The sequence below is a fragment of the Amborella trichopoda genome, chromosome 13 (genome assembly GCF_054954075.1).
Source record: "Amborella trichopoda isolate Santa Cruz 75 chromosome 13, AtrichopodaSantaCruz75HAP2 v2.0, whole genome shotgun sequence".
NCBI lineage: Eukaryota > Viridiplantae > Streptophyta > Magnoliopsida > Amborellales > Amborellaceae > Amborella > Amborella trichopoda.
In genome coordinates, this window is record NC_142348.1 from 6,102,929 (window position 1) to 6,111,984 (window position 9,056).

A 9,056-nucleotide genomic window follows, 5' to 3' on the forward strand; every position below is an offset into this window, starting at 1 on the left:
GTGTCTTGGCCAAGTCAATTTTCTGAATAATGCTTGTAATATTTCTGCTTGGATGCATACAATATGTTTTTAAACTTTAAATATATTCTTAACTCAAGTTTGATTTTTGGGCTTGGATGTATATCATATGTTTTTAAACTTTAAATATATTATTAATTCAACTTTATGTCAAATACTAGAATGGTTTACTAGTTAGCTCTAATGAATAAGTTTTGCACCAAGGGGTGTCTGTTACTTTTTTTTTTTTTCCCTAAATTCCTTACGCATTAACCTATTTAGGAGAAATTTCTTGATTTATAAGTTCGAAACTTACAATAAAATCAGCCGTGATGCCTTAATGTTTTGAGGCATTAATTTTTAATTAGTTTTATACAAAATGCTTTGACACTCAATTTTAAATGTCCACTCCTCTCTTAAACTCACACCTATAAAAACAGAAAACATATATTCCAAATAAATTATAATAACAAAAATGCCCCTAAAAGTATTAGGGATATTTTGGTTATTGTATTTTATTTAAAATATTTGTTAACAATTGTTTAGCTGTATCTCATTGAGATGATGACATATACCAAATTTTATATTTATATAATTTATAGCAAATAAATTAAAAAATAAAATATTCTGAGACGCCAAATCTAGATCAAATAGTCAGTAGCTCACTTTATCTAAATCGGATTGTTGGATGGGGAAAGTATATATCTTCTCTACATCAGAGAAAGTATGGAAACGTTTACCTAAACTTATTGGTATTTTAAGTGTATTTCTATATTTATTATTTATGAATATTTGATATTTTGAATGTGTTTAGAAAGATTTCCCATGGAGGGTGCATGGAACGTTTGGGAATTCCCTTCACTATAGTGGGTGCAAATTCCAAAAAGTGGCTCTTCAATTTCTCCAAGAGTTTTTCACAAAAACAACTAGAAATAGAATCAATAAAATCCAATTTGTGTACCATTAAAAATTAGTAAATGGAGCTCCTCTTTTGAAAACCCCTCCTCTCCATTTCTCTCACATCCCATGGCTGCAGATTTTGTAGACGAATTCTATTTCTCTCTCCTCTCAAATGATGAAGCAACCCAAGAGCTCTTCACCATCTCAGATGAGGCATATGCAGATGGCCTGCAACTCCAAGAAGTGGTCTTCTCTTCCATCACATCTTCTCTCTCTAGAGGAAAACCCACTTCTCTATCTAGAACAAGCAATGAAACACCCATTAGAAAGAAAGAAATGGGGTCCTCATCCTCTGGTTTCTTTTGTGAGATTTGCATGGAGTACAAACCCCATGAAGAAACCTTCTCTAACAATGGTTGCTCTCATAGCTACTGCAACGAATGCGTCGGGTGCCATATCGCGTCGAAATTGCAAGAGAATTGTGCCATTATTGGGTGCCCTCATCCTTCATGTAAGCAAGTTATAGAGATAGAAAGCTTCAAACCCTTTGTTCCAGAGAGTGTTTTCAAGAGATGGGCTGATGCATTATCAGAAGCTTCAATATTGGGGTTCAACAAATACTACTGCCCCTTCAAGGACTGTTCTGGGCTTTTGGAGTTTGATGACGATACAAATGGTAAAATAACTCAGCGTGAATGCCCTTACTGTAGGAGGATGTTCTGTGCTATTTGTAGGGTTCCATGGCATTGTGGATTGAATTGTGAGGAGTTTGATAGGGTAAGGGGGATGGAGTGGGTAAAAATGATATTTTGTTTGATAAACTTGCAAAGGGTAAGAAGTGGAAGAGGTGCCCCAACTGTAAGTATTATGTGGAGAAGAATGAAGGTTGTTCTCATGTCACTTGCAGGTATTCTTTTCAATGTGATTCAAATTGATTCAAATTAGTTAAATGTGATTCAAATTAGTTAAATGTGATTCACATTGATGATTGTGACTATGGAAAACAATGACTCTAATTTTTCAAATAATGTTTATAAAATCGACTTGGCTAAGGTATTCGGACCTGGCCGAGGCGAATTACTTGGGCGAGTTCGAGTAACTCGCTCCAGTCCACCTCATTTTTTTTTTAAAAAAATGATGGAAAACAATGGTTATATATAATGAGCGTCATTTCTATCAGCAATCTAGTAAACAGGCGTGCTGGTTAGTACCTGGACCTCTCTACAAGAAGTCTGGAACACTAAAAAAATGATTTTGGAACTCGAAAAAAAGTGATTATAAATAAAAAACTGACCAACACCGCTTGGGGCAAAGCTTATTCATTAGAGCTAACTAGCAAACCACTCAAGCGTATTTGACATAAAGTTGAGTTAATAATATATTTAAAGTTTAAAAACATATTATACGCATCCAAGCCTAAATATCAAAGTTGAGTTAACAATATATTTAAAGTTTAAAAACATATTGTATGCATCCAAGCCGAAATATTACAAGCAATGTTCAGACAATCAACTTGGTCAAGACACTCGGCCCTGGCCAAGGCGAGTTACTCGGACTAGCCGTATTCAGATGACTGACTTGGCTAAAGTACTTGGGCCCCGGCCGAGACGAGTTATTCAGGAGAGTCTAGCAACTCACCTTAGTCCAGCTCAAATTTTTTTTTTAATTTGTTTTTAAAATGAAGAAAAAAAGCGGTCCCATATAAATGGGAGAGAATGGTTTCATTAATTTTTTTTTTTCTTATTTGTAGGTGCCTTTTCAATTCTGCTATTGCTGTGGGTCCTCATGGACAAATACCCATCACTGTCCGTAATTGGAGGATTTGTGCTCAAAGAAAAGAGAAAAATGATATCGCGTTTTTGGGATTAATTAATTAGCCTGTTTTGCATTATTGCTTTAATATGAATTTCGGGGATATTTGTTAGTGGCTAATGTTTTTACATCTTTTGCAATTTGATTTATATCGATCATTTCTATTAAAGCAATATCTTTATCCTAATTTCCCTTTGTTTTCCCGTAATTATTTTTCCTATTAAGTGAAAGCTCCTTTAATACCTTATGGAACATGAAATAAAAAGTAGGAAAGATTAGGGCTGTCGGGCTGGTCATGCCTAACCCGGCCAATGAGGCTCTTGTCCAGGTCTGGCTTTAGCCCTTGTCCGACCTCACGCCATAGTTTGTTGCTCACGCCCTATTTCTTGTTAGGGCTGGCAAATACATGCTGTCTACTTGTTCACGCTTGTATAATAAAAATGAAGAATATCTCATATAGACAAACAAAGATTTCCGATATGTAAAGGAAATCTACTTTTAATACAAGGAGGTCACCATCATCGGTGATCATTTGATTTGAAAACGAACGATGTGTCATTGTTTTGACATAAAATCCAAAATAAAATATCTTGAATCTTGTGGCACACTTTTATCTTTTGTATTTCGCATCCAATAGCTATAAGTGATTGTGCAAAAAATAAATGATCTCATGGTGTACAAACATGTATCTAAAACACCTATCATCCAAAACCTTAAGGGGTGGGTTCTCCTTGGTTCGTATTGATGGTTTTGGATGGTTCGGATAATTATTACTAAATTGTATTCTTTCATTGTTGCTTGCCAAGATGGAGGAATCAGGTAATTTTCTAATCTTATAAATTTCCCTTAATTTTTATTTCAAGAAAAAGTTATTTTAATACCATGATATATGGATTTTTAATTTCTAATTTCTTTAAAAATTTATGTATCCAATTTGAGAATGATTTTGATTGTTTTGTTATTACAAATCGTATGTAAATTTGCTTTTATTCTATATAGGTAAGGTCTCCTTGTTTTATTTATGTCAGTTTTTTAATTTAATTAATTTTTATAAAGGAAAATATCTTCTTATGCCATTTTTTTAACTTTCATATCTCATGAGACCCAAGAATTGAAAATTTTACTTGTAAGCAAAAGGTCTCAATCTTTTCTATTTTACAATCCCCATGACCCCTTTGACCATAAATTTTTTGCCCAAACAAACACTAAAATGACATTCTATTCAAACTCCATTTCTCTCTCTCTAAAACTCCATCTCTCTCTTTGCTTCTCGATGAGTTTATCAGCCAAGGGGTTTAGCTTGAGCACATGAGTACACCTTCTTATGTGTGTGAGAGAGATGGAGTTTGGGTTTTAGAGAGAGATGAAGTTTGAGTGAGAGAGATGGAGTTTGAGTTTTAGGGAGAGAGATGGAGTTTTGAGAGAGATGATGATAATGTGAGAGAGAGAGATGGAGTTTTGAGAGAGAGAGAGATGATGATGTGAGAGAGATGGTGTTTTAGAGAGAGAGAGAGAGAGAGATATAGATATAGAGTCATTTCATAAGTTGTTGAGGTTAATAATACATGGTTAAAACGGTTTAGGAGGTTGAAAGATAGAAAAGATGGAGTTCTTTTACTTACAAGTAATATTTTCAATTATTAGGTTTGATTAGATATAGAAGTTAAAAATAGGGGATAATAGGACAATTTTCCTTTTTATAATGTAAAAGTAGAGAATAAGACATCTTTTTCATATTTTAATTTTCATGATTAGAAATTTATAGAATTTGAAAATAGTGTAAACTAATGTACAACTAGGCTTCTGAAAGTTATTTAGATTTTTATTATTAATTCCCATTATTCAAATATCCTAATTAGATCCCTAATAAATAATATTTATTGAAATGTAGGAATACGATAAATTTAATTTTTATTTATTTTTAGCTAAGAATAGGTCACTTGCCTCATTTTATATTTAATTATGAGTTACTATAATTTAAAATAACAGATATTTCCAAATTCTTTAAAACATAATATATACAATTGCATAATGATTTTGTTGGATTTTTTTGGTTACAAATATCTATGGGATTGTCTACAAAGAGAGCATGGGTTTACAATCATTCCCACTCATAAATGTCAAATTTGATGGCTTGGGGTGAGTCGGGATATCTGATAATCTTTTTTTTGAAACTTTGTTGCTATTCAATGACACTCTTACAACAACGACTTTGGAATTTCAGAGACAAAAATGTTTGTGACTTCCATGTACAAAATTTAAATGGTCTCGTTGTAGATAATCCCAATATCATTGTCGACATCATAGTTATATCATGATTCATGCTGAGTTTTGACATGCCTAACACAATCAGCCTTTATCTGGGCATAGGATGGGGTAAGGCAAAGTTTAAAGTCATCACTCTTCTTAGACCAAGACAATTCTAATATATATTACGGTCAAGCTTTCTATGCCTGCCCTACCGCATAAAACTTATAGACTTCCCCTTATCCAACCGTCCATCCTGAATGGAGGGCTAAGATTGCCCCAATCACAATGTCATGTCTTTACACGATTTTATTTTTAATTTTTTTTTATAAACTATTTTTGCACCAAATTTTGTATGTTTAATCCTCTATTAAACTTGCACTAGCGAAAAATATAAAAAAACTATTTCCAGTAAAATAAAATGATCAAAATACTTCTGAATTTTTAAGGGGTGTTTTGTCATTATATTTTATCCAAAAATTATTTTTAATATTTTTTATAGGTGCACCCAATGAGAAGATGGCACGTACCAAATTTTATGTTCATATAATTTATATAAAAAAAACTAAAAATAAAATACTTTGAGACGGCAGATCTAAGATCAAACAATGAGTGATTTTCTTGATCAAAATTGGACACCTGAATGACAAAAGATGCATAAATCTTCTATGTTGTAAGAGAAGTATAGATACCTTTCCCATGATATATATCATGTAGATCGTCTCGGAGTCTCTAGAGATAAGGGACCTTGCACAAAGAGGAAGGGAAAAAGTCGCATCCACATCATGTTGACAATGGTTCATATTAAACAAGGCCATATCCGTCTTATCAAAATCTAAGCATCTTTTTAACTTTTTCATTTATGTTTAGATATTATATGGGAAAAAATTTATATAGAGCCGAGGCTCTAAACAATTAAATTAGGGCCCACCTTAAAAATTTCACTAGAAGAGATTGTTTTGATGCACAAGTATCCTCAAACATCATCTCGACATCAATATGCATGGACATGAAAAAAAAAATGTATTTCAAATTTTGGAAATAGTGTATCTTGCATTACATTTTTGGATCGTCAATTTTCAAAATTTTCAAGTTCTCATGGATCTACTCGATTTACATTATTTTTGAATCTTTAAATTTTATAATTAAAGATGAAAATATATTTTAATGCTATCACAAAAATTTCCAGAAACCATATTTCTCAATCCTATTTGAAGTTGCGCTTTACTTTGATTGTTTAAGACCTTGGCTCTATGCGAACCACACCCTATTATATTTATTCAAAATTTAAAATGTAAATTAAATTTTATAATGGGAACCAATTAAAGATAATAACTAAAGGAAAAATATATAAAGAGACCATTTACCTTTGGCACAATGTGGTCATAATTAATTTTGACCATTGGATATAAAATTTGGTGGCTATATTTATTTAATTGACCATGCTCAAAGTTCAAAAGAAAATTTCATAAACTTTGTGATACAGCCTAACTATCGGATTTCACATTGAATGGTTGTAAGTAATTGTGACTGCCCTATACAAAAAGCAAAGGATCTAATTGTACAAGGCAAAAAAAATACAGAAAGAAAGCCTTAATATATTTTGGTCAATATGTTCTTGCAATTTTTTTATTAATTTTATTTGGTTCCTCTTACGAGGTTAATTTACAATCCAAATTTTAGTTAATTATAATTTTAAATCACAATTTAAATAAAAAAGAGTAATTAAAAAGAGCAATGATTTCATGCAACAGTTGTATAATAGAATAATGCAACGACACTTCTAGAGAACCATGTTTGTGGCATTTGTATGACCCAAACTTTTGCATGCACACTCTTTTCATCACAATAATCAATTTAAAAAAAACAAAAAAAGTTCAATTTGAATCCTAGATATGGTCAAAATGTGTCTCATTCAAAAACAAATCTAGACCATTCATTTGATGAATTTCAAGATCTTAGTCTTTAAAAATTCAAAATCATTTTTTTTATATTTTTACTTTCTAGGTTGTGGTTTCAAATTTTTCTTTTTCTCTTTTATTGTTCATTAGAATGAAAAGATTGTATATTTCAAAATTTGGATCAAAACAATGGTTATAACATGGTTTTTGAAAGTTATTGCATCACATTACTATCCAACCGTTGCATGAAATCATTACCCTTCATTTAGTATAGTGTGCTTAATTATGGGAAGAAATGTTGCTACCTATTTTTATACATTTAAATTTTGCTATTGCAATATTTTTCAAGTCCAATGAGGCTTAACAAAGTTCATATTGAAGGTAAGTCATAGTAATTCCTTTTATTTTATTTTTTTCTATTATATGTGTTTGTATTTATTAGGTGTTTATATTGAAGATAAGTCATAATAATTGTTGTTATTTACCTATTGCATTACCTTTGTTTGTATTTTGTTTAGGTGTTCTTTGTACTTTTTAGGTGTTTATATTGAAGGTAAGTCGTAGTAATTATTTTTATTTATTAATTTCCATTATTCAAATATCCTAATTAGATCCCTAATAAATAATATTTCTTGAATCTGTAGGAATATGATAAATTATATTTTTAATTTATTTTTAACTAGGAATAATTCACTTGCCTAATTTTATATTTAATTATGAGTTCTTATAATTTAAAATAACTGATATTTCCAAATACTTTAAAACGTAATGTATACAATTGCATAATGATTTTGTTGGATTTTTTTGGTTACAAATATATATGGGATTTTCTACAACAATCATTGCCACTCATCAATATCAAATTGGATGGCTTGGGGTGAGTTAGGAAGTCTGATGATATTTTTTTGGAACTTTGTAGCTGTTCAATGACACTCTTACAACAACTATTTTACAATTTAAGGGACAAGAATATTTGTGGCATCCATGTATAAAATTTAAATGGTCTCTTTCTCGACAATCCCAATATCATCATCATCATCGTCATAAATTTTTATGGATTCATGGTGAGTTTTGAAAAAATTTTATGTTAGCTGCCTACCTAACACAACTAGCCTTTATCCGGGTATAGGATGGGTTAAAGGAAATTAATTCTATAGTGCTTGAATGAGACTCCTCCCTTCAAGCATCCACATTTTGTGCATGCTATGCCCTTCAACTATCGTAATAACCCACATTACAGTACTTTATGTATCGTAACAACCTGGCTAAGTATTACGGTACTTTAAAGACCATAAAGCTCAGTGGGTCTCTTGCTCTCTCATTTGCCACTTCTGAGCATTATGGTCTTTAAAGTACCGTAATTCTTAGTCTGATCTTTACAGTACTTAAAATACCATAATACTTAGCTTGGTCATTATGATACTTAGAGTGCTATATTGCGGTAATATGATTATTGTGAAGGCTATTTTGATAAAAAAAACAAATGTCAAAATTGAAGAAAAATGTGTGGACTAGGTTTATGAAAGTTAAGGTTTTTTTTTTTTTAATTAGGTAAAAATTAAGGTATATTTTTTATAATTTCCCAAAAAGGTTCTCCTATTTCTCAATAAGATATGGAAACAATATCTCTCTTCCTAAAATCTCTTCTTTCTCTCTCTTTTTAAAATCACTACTCTATATGCACAAAATTTTCTCTCTCTTCCCCTAAATATGAGAATATGTCCTACAACCTCTATAACATTAGGGGCCCTTCTTATTTTCGCGCCATGTGTCTATGCCTTAACTCTCACTTAATAATGTAGTATAGATAAGGCTTAGTAGTAATTGCGGCATCCTTCTAACAAAGATAAATATTCTCATAATATAGAACTCCTAACGATAGATACTCATATTATACAATGCCACGATTTCTTCAGGATTGAGACTTTTTCTAGCAAAATATTTGAGGTTACCTTTAGTCAAATGATCTTACCTGAGTGACCACATTATTGATAAACTGATTGATTTCACTAACTCAGTGGTTTTTCTAAGCTAATTCAACGTTTACTAAAATAGGGTGGGTTTGACTGAGTAAGTTAATCAGAAGTTGACCTTGCATATACAAAGGGGATTCCACTCCAATAAAACACCAACAAGGAGACATGGTAATAAAATTGAAAAGCAAGTAGCATTTAATTATTTGGAATTAGATACAGGCTA

General features: G+C 31.4%; 1 non-coding gene across 1 annotated transcript; it reads left to right on the plus strand.

Annotated features, from left to right (window-relative positions):
* The first annotated feature begins 960 nt into the window (after positions 1–960).
* On the plus strand, positions 961–2,793 carry LOC18424000 (E3 ubiquitin-protein ligase RSL1). Its single transcript, XR_016048143.1, has 2 exons — positions 961–1,804; positions 2,648–2,793. It is a non-coding gene; the product is annotated as an E3 ubiquitin-protein ligase RSL1 (transcript).
* Positions 2,794–9,056: the final 6,263 nt, after the last annotated feature.